Genomic DNA, 16,672 nt, shown 5'->3' with positions numbered 1-16,672 from the left:
GTCTCAATACATTGATGTCTGCCACATCGGGGTGAAAAATGGTACAATCACTCACAGATACTGCTGTGCTAACCTGCCAAGCACCAAAAAAAAAAGTCGGGAACCAACTATTAGGAAGAATTAGATTTTGTTCATGTGTAATGTACAGGGATTACACCTATATGCATTTTTGCTGTTTTTTTTTTTTGTCCTAGTGAGGTTAATAATTTGCAATTGAGGTCAACTATGTGGGCCTAGGCAGCATGCTTGAATGGCATGAAATAGATACAGGGTGTATCAAAATGAATGGTACCCATCAGTTTTCAGTGATGGACATGATTTATATTAAAATGCAACATAGGAGCTACCTTATTTATAGATGAATGTTATAAAAGGTACCCAGGAAGACAGAAAGTTAGATGGAGGGATGAAATTATAAAATTATTCCTTGATGTAATATGGATGAGCAAGACGTGGGATAAATCAGAGTGGCGTCACCTTGGAGAGGCCTTCACCCTGCAGTGGGTCGACGATGGCTTTAATAGGACGATGATGAAGATGTTATAAAAGGTTATAAAACTATAAATCCTGGGCATTTCAAGAGAGTCAGGTACCAGTCAAGTTAAATCAATCGGTAAGGCATTAGATGTTCGACTCCGGTGCACCGGTGTTTGACAATGCGAGTTCAAGCCCGGCGTATAGTCTCTTTTTGATCTTGTGAATAATTCACCTAACTTGAAATTCCATTGGGCAAGGAACTAGCTGCTTGTTTCTCTTGGTTACCTGTACGAGAACTCAGGGAAGCTGATCCTGGCTGTGATGGTTTACTGTGGGATAGGGTGTGCACTCCTTAGCTGCAAGCCCCTGAATGTTGCCAAATGGTTTATATGGTGTCTTGGACCGCGTAAAGTGTGCCGAGGCTTGTATGTTTATGTTTATGCCTGAGCGTAGCACAATACAAACTCTTCCTTAGTATTGCTTGCAAATAGCAAAATCAAATTTGCAATCTGTATGATGAAATCCAATGCCAATTGGCTTTTACCCTTAACAAGTAACACCATTGTGGGAGCCATTTTGATTTTGTTAACTTGACATTGGCATTTAGGTTTGCCATATGTCACCATCCACAACAAACCCAGTGTAAAGAATTTCAGGAATAAATTTAACTTTTGAGCAGCTATTTCCCAAGCAGTTATTACAAGTGATATATCATTTTAAAGCTTGTTTTGAGGAGATTTCAACTGTTAACATTATAATCCAAGATACTCAACTTTACACTGGGTTCGTCGTGGATGGTCACAAATATATTATAGAGGCACAGATAACGCCCCCTAACAAGCAAAGTCCCTGTGCTTTGTATGAAATGACAATTCTTGCATATTCATGAGGGGTGATTATTTTATTGCACTTGTCAAACAAATCATCACAGTGTTGCATGTCTATGCATTCATGCAAAATATCTCAAGAATGCGCTCTGAACTCCATGGACCAGATCGGGTCACATGTGGAACCATTGGCCCTCATTACCAGATGATGCTGGACTTTGCCACTTTGTATGCCATTGTTTATTATTAGTCTATTAAAGGGACAGCATCCCTTATTCTTAAGACTGCTCCATAAATTTTTACCTAAATGTCTCTTGCAATTAAAACATAACCTAAAAGTCATTCTGGTGTCATTTTTTCTTTGGTTTTCTCACAACCGTCCATCCATCATCATCTGGTGCTGCAGTTTCTTCATCTGTAAATACAAAGAAAAATTTAATGAAAAATGCATTTCTCTTGTAACATTGGTCATTATGTATTTGGCTGGTGTCTTCTTTTTTATCTCTAGATAACAAAAGACTCATTTAGGTTTTTCTTACCCAAATTGAGAAAATTATTTAATTTATGATCAACCAAGAACTTGGACTTTGTGTGACTGCGTGTAGTGCGTAACCTCGCAAATCTCCATGTCAACATCATCAGTTGCCCTTTCACCATGTCACAATAGTCAAACATGATTAGCTAAAAGACATCGGGTCACATACCCACCAGTTTATAAGTAGAAAGCCAAGACGGATGTGTATTGTAGCGTTGTATGCTTGTGCTTAACCGTGGAGTAACAAGCTTAGGTGAATATTCTTGGTTGAACACAAATTAAATTATATTCCTACAGTAAAATATATTCTTACAATAAAAGAGAGACATTAAAATGTATGCAGGTTGTGATAAGGGAACAACCCAAAAGTTTGAAGTCCTAGAAAGTCCTTTCGTTAGGAAGGCAGGGGGGTCAAAACATCCAATTACGTTTGTAAAAAAGTAGTTAAAACATCGGTCAAAGTTGATCTTTTTTAAGGATTTAATATATAATCTTAAAATTTTCTGAAGTACGATATTGACATTTTACAGTGGTTGAATTCCCAGCGCCCCGAACTGATCTCCATTAAGCCAGTTTAATCACACACAATTGCTTCTATTTGAGCTAAAAAGGTACCGTTACTTACTATTTGTTTGAGTGCTGTTCCTATTTTCTTGACTAGTTGAGTGATCAGCCACTGTATTCTGTTGTGATGTGGAGCCTATGTCCATACCATTCATCATGGCATTCACATTGTGGTTACCTATATTGCTATCTTCATCCATTGATACATCCTGGAGTAAACAAAATGGTACAGAAACAAACAGTTATAAATATAACACTCAAATTTCGATTTGAAAGCTGATTTTTTTTTCTGTTTTACACTTCATTTTGCAAGAAACTCTTTAAACAGCATGTTAATAGTGGAGTTGCTACATGCATACCTGCCAACATTGAAAACCTAGAAAACAGAGTACATGGCGAACGTAGGGCGCGAAGCGCCCGTAGTATCGCCTCTGACGGCGGGGGGTCCAGGGGCCCGCTTAAGGGCCCTTGGTGGGGTCCAGGGCAAAGCCCCCTAAAGCTAGAGGGTTTCTACACTGTAAAAACCCTTATAAGCCCCTTCACATTAGACACATTTTATAGAAAAACAACAAGGTGAAAATGAAGCCCTAGGCTTTTATACTCCATATCTAGCAACAATTTCAACACATATTTGATGACTACAACCTTTGAAAAAAATGTGAAAAAACATTCTGGGACCTGTTTTTATAAGTTTGAAAAATATGCTTCCTTCACACAGAAAATGTGCTTTTAAAAATGCAGTTTCCTATACTTTGTACATAACGCTCATTCGTTGAAGCGATTTTTTGGCTTTATAACAAGGCCTACGTGACTGATAGGACATTGATATGATGCACAATACAAAGGTAAAAATTAAAAAAAAAAATCCATTATTTCTTAATTTTTTCAAAGTTTTTGGCAACTTGAGAACCTCTAGACCTATTCTGAAGGTTGCATTTGAGGAGGGATTTATACTCCATATCTGGCAACAATTTCAACACATATTTGATGACTGCAACCTTTGAAAAAATGTGAAAAAACATTCTGGGACTTGTTTTTACAAGTTTGAAAAATATGCTTCCTTCACACAGAAAATGTGCTTTTAAAAATGCAGTTTCCTATACTTTTGTACATAACGATCATTCGTTGAAGCGATTTTTTGGCTTTATAACAGGGCCTACGTGACTGATAGGACACTGATATGATGCACAATACAAAGTTAAAAATTCAGAAAAAAAAAACATTTAACAAAAAACATGTCAAAGTTTTTGTTGACTTTGGAGAAACACTAGACGTATTCTGAAGTGCTAGGATCATTCACAGATGATTTGAAAAAAAAAAAGGAAAACATTACAAAAAAATTACAGTTTGTTATCTTTAATATGGAAACCACTAACTAATGTTTACCTCTTCATCTTTCACAATATTATACATGCATTGGTTTTCCATGCATTTTATAATATGTGCTAGATGAAGAGGTAAACATTAGTTAGTGGTTTGCATATTAAGGATAACAAACTGTAATTTTTTGTAATTTTTCAATTGTTTTCAAATTAACTGTGAATGATCCTAGCACTTCAGAATAGGTCCAGTAGTTCTACAAAAAAACCGAAAACTTTTTAAAAGAAATTTAAATTTAAAAAAAAAAAAAAAATTTTTTTTCAGAAAATCGAGTACTCCGATTTTCGGGGTTTAAAACTCGGAAATCGGAGTAACTCCGCGAAAATCGGAGTAGTTGGCAGGTATGTAACATGATAACTTATTTCTTCTATGGAGCATCTGTGGAGAAGCCCAACAATCACTGTTGCAACAAAAGTCAAGCTTTTTCACACCACTTATGTTTGAAGGTCAATTATTGCATTAGTTTTACAGTGGTACACAGAGGATGTTTAAAGACATTCCCATAACCCAATGGGGTTTCTGACCTTGGTATGTCTGGCTTTTGTACACATGTGGCATAGCTGACCATACCTTGCATTGGGATTGTGTGCAAATATCTGGTGTTTTCATCCTAATATTTAACATTCAAAACATCGAGACTTAGGAATAAAATTAATGCAATGGGACAATATGAATGTTTCCTGTAAGAAAATCAAATATCAGTCCTAAGTCTCAACTATTAGCTCGTTGGCTGCAGTTTTAAAATGATCATTTTGTGTGTGTGGCAATGGGGACTTTGCCTTTAAAATTAGGTTATATTGATCAAATTTCCCAATCATAGTGCATTGTAGGAATGCCTTTAAGCCTCCTCTGAGTGGTACAGAACATAGTTACAAAGGCTCAAAGTAAGAACATTTGAGATATTGGCAAACTTTTCTCAAATAAAGTTTTTGTCCCTGTTGTTTGTTATAAAGGTATTAAAAAATCATTAAAAAAGAGTTGAGAAATCCTTAGTTTACTATTTTTTTCCTGGAAGTTATAATGGGCTATATCTCAAAACAAGCTCTGCCAACATTATAGCCCATTGCATACCTGCCAACATTGTAAAAATAAAAATCTGTACAGGGTGCGCGCGACCCGGGCCACGCGCTCACCCGTTACGGTGCATACTTGCCAACCTTTGGAACTAAGGTCGGTGTCTAATTAGAGTGAAGCGAGAAGCAAAACAAAACTTTGGAAAAAAGAAGTTATAGACACTAAATTACTTGTTATTCAAGGTTGGAAAAAATTTTTTGTTTTTTTTTTTTTTTTATTTATTTTTTTATTTAAGTTTTTGGCAACTTTAGAGAACCACTGGACCTATTCTGAAGTGCTAAGATCATTCACAGGTAATTTGAAAAAAATTTGGAAAAAAAATTACGAAAAAAAAGAGTTTGTTATCCTTAATATGTAAACCATTAATTAGTGTTTACCTCTTCATGTATCACATATTATAGATGCATTGGTTTTCCATGCATTTATAATATGTGCTACATCAGGCTTCCCGTTAGTGTGCGTCATTGCGTCCAGACGCGTATTTTACACATTTGGACGCAAGTTCATCACATGGCTAATCAAGTATTTTGTGTCCATGTCACATGCATGTGGACGCAGACAAAACTTCGAAATTTTATCATTAATTGATGATAAAAATAAGAAATTTTTATTCTTTTATATTTTTAAGATAATAAAAGCCCCAAAATTTTGACCCACCTGCTGAGAATTGAAGTAAATTCTGCAATATTTGTAAATGCAACATCAGGAAATCGTGCACTTTTTGCATGCTTTCCGAACGATCGCTGTTTGTTTGATGGCTGGGGAAGTCCCGATTGATTTGATTACAAGTAAGCACATGCCGCTAACGTGCGGTTAATGTTTATTTAATTATTTCTCACAACCTGACAATATTCAATTTTTAATATTTTAAGTTTATTTTCTCATAAATAATCTAGGTTTCCTTTATTAGTATTATTGTTACGATGAATAAAAGCAATTTTAAAGACAAAATCGAAATGATAACCCTTTTTCGTATTATTTGTGGCAGCGCGTGTTTTAGTTTTTGTAGCATCAACAACACGTTAATTTAAAAAAGAATGCGGAAGTGAAAGTACGAACGAAAATTGCTCAAGATTGACAGACTTTGCTCATGTTTTTGTACCTGTTTTGACCACGTTTGGACCAAAACTGACACAGAAATGAGAAAAATTATCATAGCGAATGGAGATGGAATATCACGGCGAAAATGCACTTTTATTTTTTTTAACAATCAACATTTGATGAGGTGTAGACCCGGGCGGTCCTACGTGTGTATCGTCATAATCGTGAATTTCAGATGGACGCACAAAAATCTGTCTGGGCCTTTAAAAATCTGTCTGGACGCAAGTTTTGCAACCTCGTCAGCAAACTTGCGTCATTACGGACGCACATTTTTAAAACCTTAACGGGAACCATGTGCTACATGAAGAGGTAAATATTGGTTAATGGTTTGCATATTAAAAATAACAAACTGTAATTTGTTCGTAATTTTTTTCCCAATTTTTTTCAAAATTTACTGTGAATGATCCTTATGATCCTAGCACTTCGGAATAGGTCCAGTGGTTCTCCAAAGTCGCCAAAAACTTTGAAAAAACAAATCATTGTGATGGATCATGGCCCTGGGTATCATCGTTAGTGTTCCTAAATCCGAGTACACGACCATCAACTGCAATCTACAGCCACCACTCCCAAGTATACGGAGAACCGATCAAGTAATGTCACCGATTTTAAATATATTGGTTCCATGATGGGCTCGAGCACCAGTGACCTCTCCCGACGGAAGGCGTTTGCATGGTATGCATTATGGAAACAGGAGTATCTGTGGAGAAGCCCAACAATCACTGTTGCAACAAAAGTCAAGCTTTTTCACACCACTTGTGTTACAGTATTGCTCTATGGCTGTGAGTCCTGGGTGATATCTACTGACATGGAAAATAAGATCAACGCTTTTGGTACATCATGTTACAGGATAATGCTGAACATCAAGCACACTGACCATGTTAGTAATGAAAGGATCTATACCATCACCAACACTGCCTCTTAATATTATTATAAGAACATCGCCTAAATAAGGTTTTCGCTAATAATTGCTATGCAAATTTTCAAAGTAAATCGAACCCTGCATACACCCCCTATAGCAGACATGACTTTAATCTTCCACACATGGAGTGTGAAATCACCTGAATGGGTGATTTCATTTGAAATCTACACCCCTGTGTGTAAGATTAAGGTCATGTCTTCCATAGGGGGTGTATGGTTTTCAACTAGAATAGTCCTTTGCCAATGTGCAGGTGTCAAATTTGAGCCCCCTGCCCTGACCATATCTTACTTGTGACTCATCTGTTGCATCAGCTATACATCTACTGACATCTGGCTTCGGTAAGCTTTCTAAACTTTCTGCTACTGTACTGGCTTGACCAGATCGGCACAGGGCAAAGTTGGTGCAGATATTTCTTGCTATCTGTAGAATGAGAAAAACACAGACAAATTAAACTGTTTATCTAATTGCTATTTAATTGAAATCTTCATCAGTTTATGGTATAAAAAGGGTTGTTGTACAGTACAGAACATTATTACGGACACACAATAAATAATAATGAACACCGTTTTAAAATTGATGCCCTGCCTATTTAATTGAAATCTTCATCAGTTTATGGTATAAAAAGGGTTGTTGTACAGTACAGAACATTATTACGGTCACACAATAAATAATAATGAACACCGTTTTAAAATTGATGCCCTGCCTAAGAGATAAGATGTAAAAGGAAATCTGCAAAATAGTATTAACAAATCCCAGATAACTCTAGGTACCAGTATTTAAAGTAATTCTTGGTCAAGGTGGCCTATATGGAACGTACCTGCAAGGGTACTAAACGTGCATGCAGTGTTTTAAAGGCGTGTGCTAACTGTGCATGCAATCTTCTGGACCGCTTCATACACATGCCAAGTATTGCACATCAGCCAAGAGTTATTTAATTAATCCCTTAGGCCCTATATAAACTCAGTCTTTTTGTAAATTATAATGCCTGTAGACAGAGATGTATAAATCAGAACGAGTGCACCTCAATAGTTTATATAGGGACAGTTTACAATATTTGTCTATTTGTCAGTACGCAAAAATTACAACAATATATACCTACCACTTGTAAGCTGCCGTCTTCTGCTCTTGTGTCAAATTCATTGTCTAATAATGCTGTTAAAAATACTCTAACTCGTATGGCTCGATACCATCTAAAAATATAGAAAAAATATACAAACATTAAAAGATCATAAAAAGAAAACGGACATGAAAAGTTCATAACAAAGTATGCCAGGTACTGAGCAAGTTAGTCATGGTAATACTAGTCAAATTTAAAAAAAACAATGTTTGTTCCGCTTAGAGTTGGAAAAAATTAGACTCATAGTCATAACACTGTGTATTGATATAGAATGGTGTGCACACTGTTGGGCGCAATGCTTATGCTAGGTGTGCGTTGTGTAATGCCCTTCCTAAAAACCAATAACATCAACACTTTGATTCTTAAGTTGAAAGTGCTAGCTTTTTTCATAGTCTGAGTGGATGAGATCATGTCATATAAATTCCCTTTCCATGTCCCCTAATAATACCAAGTTGCAACTGCTAGCTCTTACCATTTTCCTGGAACCAATTACACACAGCTTCCACCATCCATGCAGCTTTCTCCCGACTATGCTGACCACCAAATCCCTGCTGCACAGCAAGCTGCAAAACAAAACAAAATGATGGGATAATGAATTACAATGCACCCAGTCACCATTTGATTTTGCCAGTGGCTTAGATTTCTTTTTGACAATGAGGGGGTTGAGGTTTGGAAAAATTTTCTTTTTAAAGCGTAGTGAATGCAGCTCACCTTTCGGGGAAATAAATATGGTGCAAATCTGTGTGAAGAGTGCAAAATATTTTGGCATTGAAGCGAAACTGTTAAAATATGGTGTAAAACTTTGGAATACACGCATTGCACGCTAAGCATGTAAAAATTACGCACAATAAAAACATCAACAAAAGCAGTGTCCGAATTAAGAAAATAAAAGTGGTTGTCCCATGGGCAACCAGGTTGTAATTTCTGGTTGTCCACCAAAGTTTTTGGTTGTCCGTAAGCTGCCACAATTTGAAATGACCACATGTGACCAATTAAGTGAAGTGAGTGTAGTTAATTTTAATATGAACAATTACGGTACTCTTAAATATTTAACAATTCGTCAGTTGTGTCAGGTTTGAGCAAACTATCATGCTGAAAAAGTGACTTTTGGCTGTAGATCTTTGGTTGTCCGCCGGACAACTAGAGCATTATTTTCGGTTGTCCGGTCCATGTTTTGGTTGTCCCGGTAACGGACAACCAAAGTTTGAACACTGAACAAAAGGTAATTTTTCTCACTAGCAGAACGCACATGTATGTCAAAATAGCGGCTCTATAATGCTGGTTTCATACTTTCATGTCGCTTGCCGCTGAACCGAACGGCATGATGCATGAGCAGTGCAGCTAAACGGACATAAACAAGGCTTACGAATATGATTGGCTGATACGTCATCGCATGTGTATAAAATTAGTCTCAGGCCAGCCACCGCCAGACTGAATATGTGGCTATCACGGGTTTGTTAGGATCGACAAGCGGCAGGCCGACACAATTTGGTTGTGTAGGAGACTATCATTGTGAAGCCCACGTTGGAACCCAGTTGGAACCATTGGAGTACGGAAGAAATAAACAATAAATAAATAAGTTCATTAACGGGACTGAAGCAATGTGGCCATCTTTTTGTACCAGGCAAGTCCTGGGGGGGCACTCACATAAATGGCCTGTACACATGCATGACCAAAAAAACAAGTAAAAGGGGCATGTTTTTAGGTAAGGCAAGTTACGCGTGTGACGATTTAGGGTCTAAAATCACTGATTTTCGAGAATAAGGGTTGTTTTCTGAAACTGAACAACTTGTTTAGGGTACCTTTTCAAATTTTTGGTAAATTACGAGTCCAAAAAGGGTACATTTGTTGCATTTTTACTAGCCAAAAACTCATTAGGGGTCAATTTTATATTAAATTACCTTTTGCTGGTAGGTTAAAACTCGTTTAGGGGGTGTTTGAAAAAAAATTGGTCACGCCTGCATGCGTACACTGTCATGTTTGAGTGGTCCGGGGAAGAACCGGGCATTCTTGACACAGAGACTGCTACATATTCATCCAAAGGTAAGGTATAGTGTAGACATAGCCTATGAACTTAAACACACCTTGAATGCTAATTATAAGATAAAGATAGCATTAATTAAATATTTCAATTTTAAATCATTTATTAATTTTATCATTTACATTTATCAATAGTTTTCTTCTAACTAGAAGACTAGATAATTATTTTTAAAATCATAAAATAACAAACAAATAAAGGAATTTCCCTTTTAGATTTGGACTAGCGGTGTGTTGGACTGGTGCTGGTGCAGGTGCAATGGCAATGCATTTCAGATTCGGACTAGCGGCGTGTCTGATTAGGCTTATCGGTGTGGGACTACATTAGTCCGAATAATCAGACCCAGAACAAAATATTAATTTCTGACATGATCCTGTTCTGGGTCTGAACTGTTTCCATATGAAATCTTGATCAGTGTGATGGCAACTTGGACAATAGAATGATAGAAGCACATGGTTCTACGTGACAGCTTTTTAATCCCTATTCAGGTTACGTGAATCACGCTATATTGTGGACCATTCTTCTGATACTTGAGTGTTTGGACAAGCGGAACGGTTTTTTGTCTACCTCTCTGTTTGTAAACAAACCAGGAGATCGAAATCGTCCTCCTCGTCGAATACGAAAGTCAGTGTAATAGTACGGCACTAGGTCGACTACATATGTTAGGTATGCTAGGTGAATTCAAATTTGCCATCAAACTGCATCATTTTATATATCAAATTAAAGCCCTTGAGTAAACAAAGCCAAAACTGAAAACCCTTTTTTCATAGCACTTTCCGTAGCAAAGTTACATCTGGTCAAAGATTGACTTTCATCAAACAATGTCAAAAAGATTCAGCTAGCAAAATTCCCAAAACGGCATTTCGGGGTGTTTCTAGATCTTTTGTCTCATTATGATAGCAGCTTTTTTAATGGAACTGCTATCAAAATCCTCTAAAATTCCATTGAGCGAGTGTCTTATCACCATAAAAAATCATATATTTGGGTCAAGTGAAGTATAGAAAACATATTTATGTAGGTTTCCTTCTTCGCCAGTTGTTTTAAATTTCTATGTAAAAATGCATTGACATTTTCGGCGAATTTGGCTGACTAGCAAATGTGTTTGCCTGGCATACCTATGTAGTGTGGTGTGTCTGACTAACGCCCTGTACGTACTCCTAGCACTATCTAAAGTTAATTTTTTATTACTTCCGTGGTCCAAGCTGTGCGCCAAGCATAGACGATCGCAAGCGTACACACAGAAGAAATAAAGTAAACAATCACGCTGATTGGCTGATCGACAACGCACAATATCAGTAGGTATGCTAGGTGAATTCAAATTTGCCATCAAATTGCATCGTTTTATATATCAAATTAAAGCCCTTGAGTAAACTAAGCCAAAACTGAAAACCTTTTTTTTCATAGCACTTTCCGTAGCAAAGTTACATCTTGTCAAAGTCAAAGATTGACTTTCATCAAAAAGATTCAGCTAGCAAAATTCCCCAAAACGGCATTTCGGGGGTGTTTCTAGATCTTAGTCTCATGTAGTTCTAGTAACTATAACTCAGCATACTGAGTTATAGGGCACTCTATTCATATCTGTACCACAAATAAGAAACATCACAATATGTGGGCTCATTTTGGGCTCCAAGGATGTAGACGAGGAACTCTCAAGGACAGTTTTGGCCTGCATGGATGATTTTAATCCCCATTGTACCAGAGTTTGGGCGTACATGGATGATTTTAATCCCATTTCCATTATACTATACTACCATACCAAAGTTGAGATAATTGATCTACATTGATCTCAACTTTTGGGTGGGTTCAACATCCCCTGAGTTGGCAAAACCTGCAATCTTCATGGAGTAATTTACTTAGTGCAAAAGTGGTCAAAATATTGCTCTGCAAAATTGCTTTATTTTCATGATTTGGATTTATCATATTGAGCAGCATTCTACTTGTGATGTTTCTACACTGTGTAGAGAGGGTCTACAGCATGTCTGAGGTAAAACTGACAAATACAAGGTATATTTCTTGATGCTTGAAGTTTGTTTTTCTTAAACGTACAGTGCATCCCTATGTACCGCTGCAAGACTTCAGGTCCGTAGATGTCATTATGTTTATGATAAAGACTGAAGTCTTGCTGGCAAGACTAAGTCTCATGGCGATAGCAGCTTTTTTTAATGGTACTGCTATCAAAATCCCTCTAAAATTCCATGTGCGACTTGATTATCACCATAAAAAATCATATATTTGGGTCAAGTGAAGTATAGAAAACATATTTATGTAGGTTTCCTTCACCCACCTATTCTCGAAAAAAATTCAAATTTCTATGTAAATATGCATTGTGTTGGGGCCCCGGTCTCGGCGAATTCGCTGACTAGTAAATGTGTTAACTAAGGTTTGCCCCTAGGTTACCTAATATCAGTTGACAACAACTTGAACAAGCCGGTTGACCCATTGGTCGTCGGCGCTTAGTAGGCGACCTTGTCACTTCTACGCAATCGCAATTCACCAGCACGTACCCGGACCACGGAAGTAATAAAAAATTAACTTTACGTAGCTATTTATTGCTGAGGATCAAAATTCGGAAAGGATGCATATACGCAAGCATGCATGCCATTGACTTACTTGTAAAACTGTCCAGCCTTGGAACATACGTTCTACACTTTGGTTAAAAATAAGAGTTGGTTCAGCTGTTGCCATGATATTCCGCTAAATTATGATGTAAAGTAAAATTAAATCTAAAAGTTTAAACATACTGAAAATGAGATTTTTAAAGAAACTTTTCGTGACACAAATTACCCCACGTTCAACGCCCTCTACAGTTTGCCTGCATTATAAAATGGATCGTTTTCATGTAATATTATAATTAACAAATTAAATTTCAGTCAGGGGGATGACACTCTATTCACGTGGTTTCTTTTCCAACGCTAAAAGATTACGAATTTTGGTGGTTTGTAAATGAAAAGTGTCCGCACTATCGATTGATTACATAACTGTTATGAATAATTTATTAGTTTTTCAATGCAATCGCCTCGACCCATTAATACATATTATCTGTATTTATCAAAGTACTTGGAATAGCAATCTGGTGAGTTCACTGAACTACGCCCAAATACTGATGGAGTTTTAATGGCGGTTAAGGGCGCTAATCCTCTCCATACACAGATGAACAAATACAATAGGAGAAGGTCAACGCATATGACCTCCTATATGACATGTTATATGAGATGTACAACAACCTGAATATCATAAAGATCAGTGTTCGTTTGTGCATATGAACTGCATATTTACAATACTAAATATTACTCGTTATATATTATGTCAAATATTGGTATTATGACAACACGGTATATACATTGTATATAAAACGACTAATAGATCCTACTATCATGGCGTCAGGTCATTGGTTCATCATATCCCGTATGTTTCTTAAAATTCATTCATATTTGAGACAAATTTCTGTGCCCATTTTATAGGCGTACAGGTGGATCCGGTTTTTTTGTCATTTTCATTTCTTTTTGATGAAAGAATTAAGGTTTTCCACTGCACGGAGGCCACTATGTGATACTAATTTAATGCTATTTGTAAATGAATGCGGATTCCCGGTTGTTGTTTTTCCACAGTGTGACAACTGTCCACACATCCAGACAACATCATCACATAATAAAACGTCTGTATTTTTACGATGAGTAAATATTAAACTGAACTTTGCCTTGGAACATTGTGTAAGACGGTGTAAGATTTTGTAGGCGCCTCAACATTATTATCCTCTTTGTATCCGTAAATGACATGGCATAGACTGTGTGAATTCTATGAAGACTAGGGGCCTACTTATACATGGGGTCATATCCATGGACACAAGTAACGATAATTGACAACACGATCTGCGACTGTATTTAGGGAGGCTAACCACTAATAATTAATAATGCCGGTAGGGCCTACTCCTGGGCGACTCGTGTGGGCAAGGGCGCTGAGGACGGTGACCACATGCGTCCCAAATTTCACCGGGGTGGGGGGGGTCACTCAAGTATGATAGTGTAGGCCTAAACGCAGGACTTTTTTAAACACCCCCTAAAACGAGTTTTACCCTACCAGCAAATTTAGGATCAATAGGCCTAAGCTAACTTAATACACTAAAGGAAGTTTTGGATGAGAAAACGGACATTTTGATGAGAAACGGCCAAAATGGTGAGAATTTAAATTTTCTCATTCTTTTGGATGAGAAACTTCCTGGTGTGTGTGTCAATCATTATTGTCTTATTAAAATCCGGGACTTTGGTTGACCTGTGCTAGACTCCAGCACATGTTAATGACGCAAAGACAGTTGTGGTAACACCATGGTCGCAGACCTGCAAAAAAGCTCAAAAACAGATAGTAATGAAACCAGTTTTTATTTTCCTTGCTCTAGCGAGTTCACAGAGAAGGTGTTTCTAGTACAATGCAGCGTCGGACTCTAGCTGAGAGCGTAGCCTGAGTCCAAACGGACTCCAACAAGGGCTCTCCATACACAAATGAACAAACACAAAGGAAAGTAGTCTCCTCCGTGACCAGCTTGATTTCGATGGAGCGAAACCAAATTGGCTGCAGAGGAGACGGGTAATTTTGCCATGCAAATGAGGTAGACTTGATCCACCAGTCCTTCAACTGCTTACGCACGGTCATCGGGTTGTGCTTGCAGGTGAGGACTGGTAACGATTGCGTTCGAAAAGTGTCGAGCGCACGCCCTCATGAATAATTAATTAGTTGTGATCACGTGGGTGTAATAACTTTTTATGAATGAATTTACTACGAAATACGATGAATGGCAAACAAATAAACAAGATTTAAAAAAAACACCAAATAAATAAAGTGTTTACTATTTTAACCGTATTTTAAATAATATCATTTCTATTTTATTGATTAAAAAATAAAGTTACTTTTAAATAACAAACCAAGCAAATCAATTCAGTATCCCATTTTAATAAATTTCACTACTTTTTTCAACCCGGTTTCCAAGAGATTTTTTTAAAGTTTTAGTTATCACCTTTGGCTAGTTCTTTGCCTTTGCCGTACGGCAAGTGTATGAGTACTATGACTATGTATGAATATGATCACAGATCTTTTTATGGTCTGTGGACTGTGGTATGACTCAATTTTAAAGATTGAACAATATTTTGCATAGGTTTGCATGATTTTTCAAATAATTATTGCATAGCCCCTAAGGGGGTCGTAAAAAAAAAAGCCCGCGATAGGGGTCATAAACAAATTTTACTCCAGTCACCGACATATATGTGACCCCCTTCCGAAGAAAATGACATCCCCTTAGATTATACCGTTTGTAAGTCATGTATAAATGTGCAGTTGGGAGTGGGCCTAGGACTACGGTGCGGGATTGGTAGTCAGTATAGTGTTACGGTACTGTAGTCACAATGTTACGCAACTTACGTCACACAACTAACGTGGCGTAACTAACGTTACGTTGCATCGTTAATTTACGCAACATAACTTGCGTTGCTTTGTGCAACTTACGTTGCGTAACTTACGCTTCATTGCGTTGTTAAGTTATGCAGCGTAAAGTTACGTTATGCAACGTAAGTTACGTTATGCAACGTAACTTACGTTACGTTGCGTTGTTGCGTTGTTAATTTATGCAACGTAACTTACGTTATGCAGCGTAACTTACGTTGCGTAATTTACGTTGCATTGCGTTGTTAAGTTACCCAGCGTAACTGGCGTTGCGTCGTGCAACTTATGTTGCGTCGCGCAACTTCTGTTGCGCAACTTAGGTTGCGTAATGTAAGTTTCGTCACACAACTTACGTCACACAACTTACGTCACACAATGTTACGCAACTCACAGTGTTACGCAACTTACGTCACAATGTTACGCAACTTACGTCCTAATAACAGTAGGTCCACGGCTGTAGACTACAGCAAGTGTAACACCATGCATACATAACGATACGATGTGTGTATAATAGGCCATGTCTTAGACTAATGTGTGTATGCGTAGACTACGGCGAGTATAATGCCTGCCCCTGACAGTACGGTACGATGCATGAGGGCCCAGCCATAGACTACGGTAACTTGTAATGCCTAAATGGTGAAATGTGTGCAAGGCCCAGCCGTCTTGGAAAAGGTTAGGTAAACAGAATTACATGTACCGTACAGAGTCATGGTACTACTACTACTGCTAGGCCTAGCAGGACCAGTATTTTGTCATACATTCATGCAAAACATATCATTCTTCTAGGCCTACTCACATTTGAATACTTTGTGGCTAAGCCTAAGCCATAAAGCCCGAGGCCTAGTCATAATTTTGGGACTCCGTTTTTGGATCGAGTCTTTGTCTTGTAAAATTGAGACTTGGAGATCCAACCCATGATTTGGCATGAAGACATGAACTTACCTTTTGTAACATGAAGAAGAAGAATACTATCCATTCGATTTCAAGTGCAGTGCAGCGTCTGATGTAGGAGACGTGCAGTTGCACAGCACAGTTCTCGGTGAGGCAAGTTACAATGTATTGACAGGTTGGCACTAAACTTTCACAGCGGGATTGACAGTCGTGCAGTGACAAGCATACTCAGATTCAGAAATGACAAACACTGGGACATCGTAATGGTAATTTAAATTTGTAAACCAGCACCATCACGATCACACTGTTCATGCTAATG

General features: G+C 37.6%; 1 long non-coding RNA gene across 1 annotated transcript; it reads right to left on the bottom strand.

Annotated features, from left to right (window-relative positions):
- Positions 1-1,359: 1,359 nt before the first annotated feature.
- On the bottom strand, positions 1,360-12,839 carry LOC140171526 (uncharacterized). Its single transcript, XR_011861615.1, has 6 exons — positions 12,643-12,839; positions 8,467-8,557; positions 7,977-8,067; positions 7,166-7,297; positions 2,465-2,612; positions 1,360-1,719 (listed from the first exon to the last, which is right to left on the bottom strand). It is a non-coding gene; the product is annotated as an uncharacterized lncRNA (long non-coding RNA).
- Positions 12,840-16,672: the final 3,833 nt, after the last annotated feature.

The sequence above is a fragment of the Amphiura filiformis genome, chromosome 15 (genome assembly GCF_039555335.1).
Source record: "Amphiura filiformis chromosome 15, Afil_fr2py, whole genome shotgun sequence".
In the NCBI taxonomy this organism is placed as follows: domain Eukaryota; kingdom Metazoa; phylum Echinodermata; class Ophiuroidea; order Amphilepidida; family Amphiuridae; genus Amphiura; species Amphiura filiformis.
This window is presented reverse-complemented; position numbering and strand designations above follow the sequence as displayed.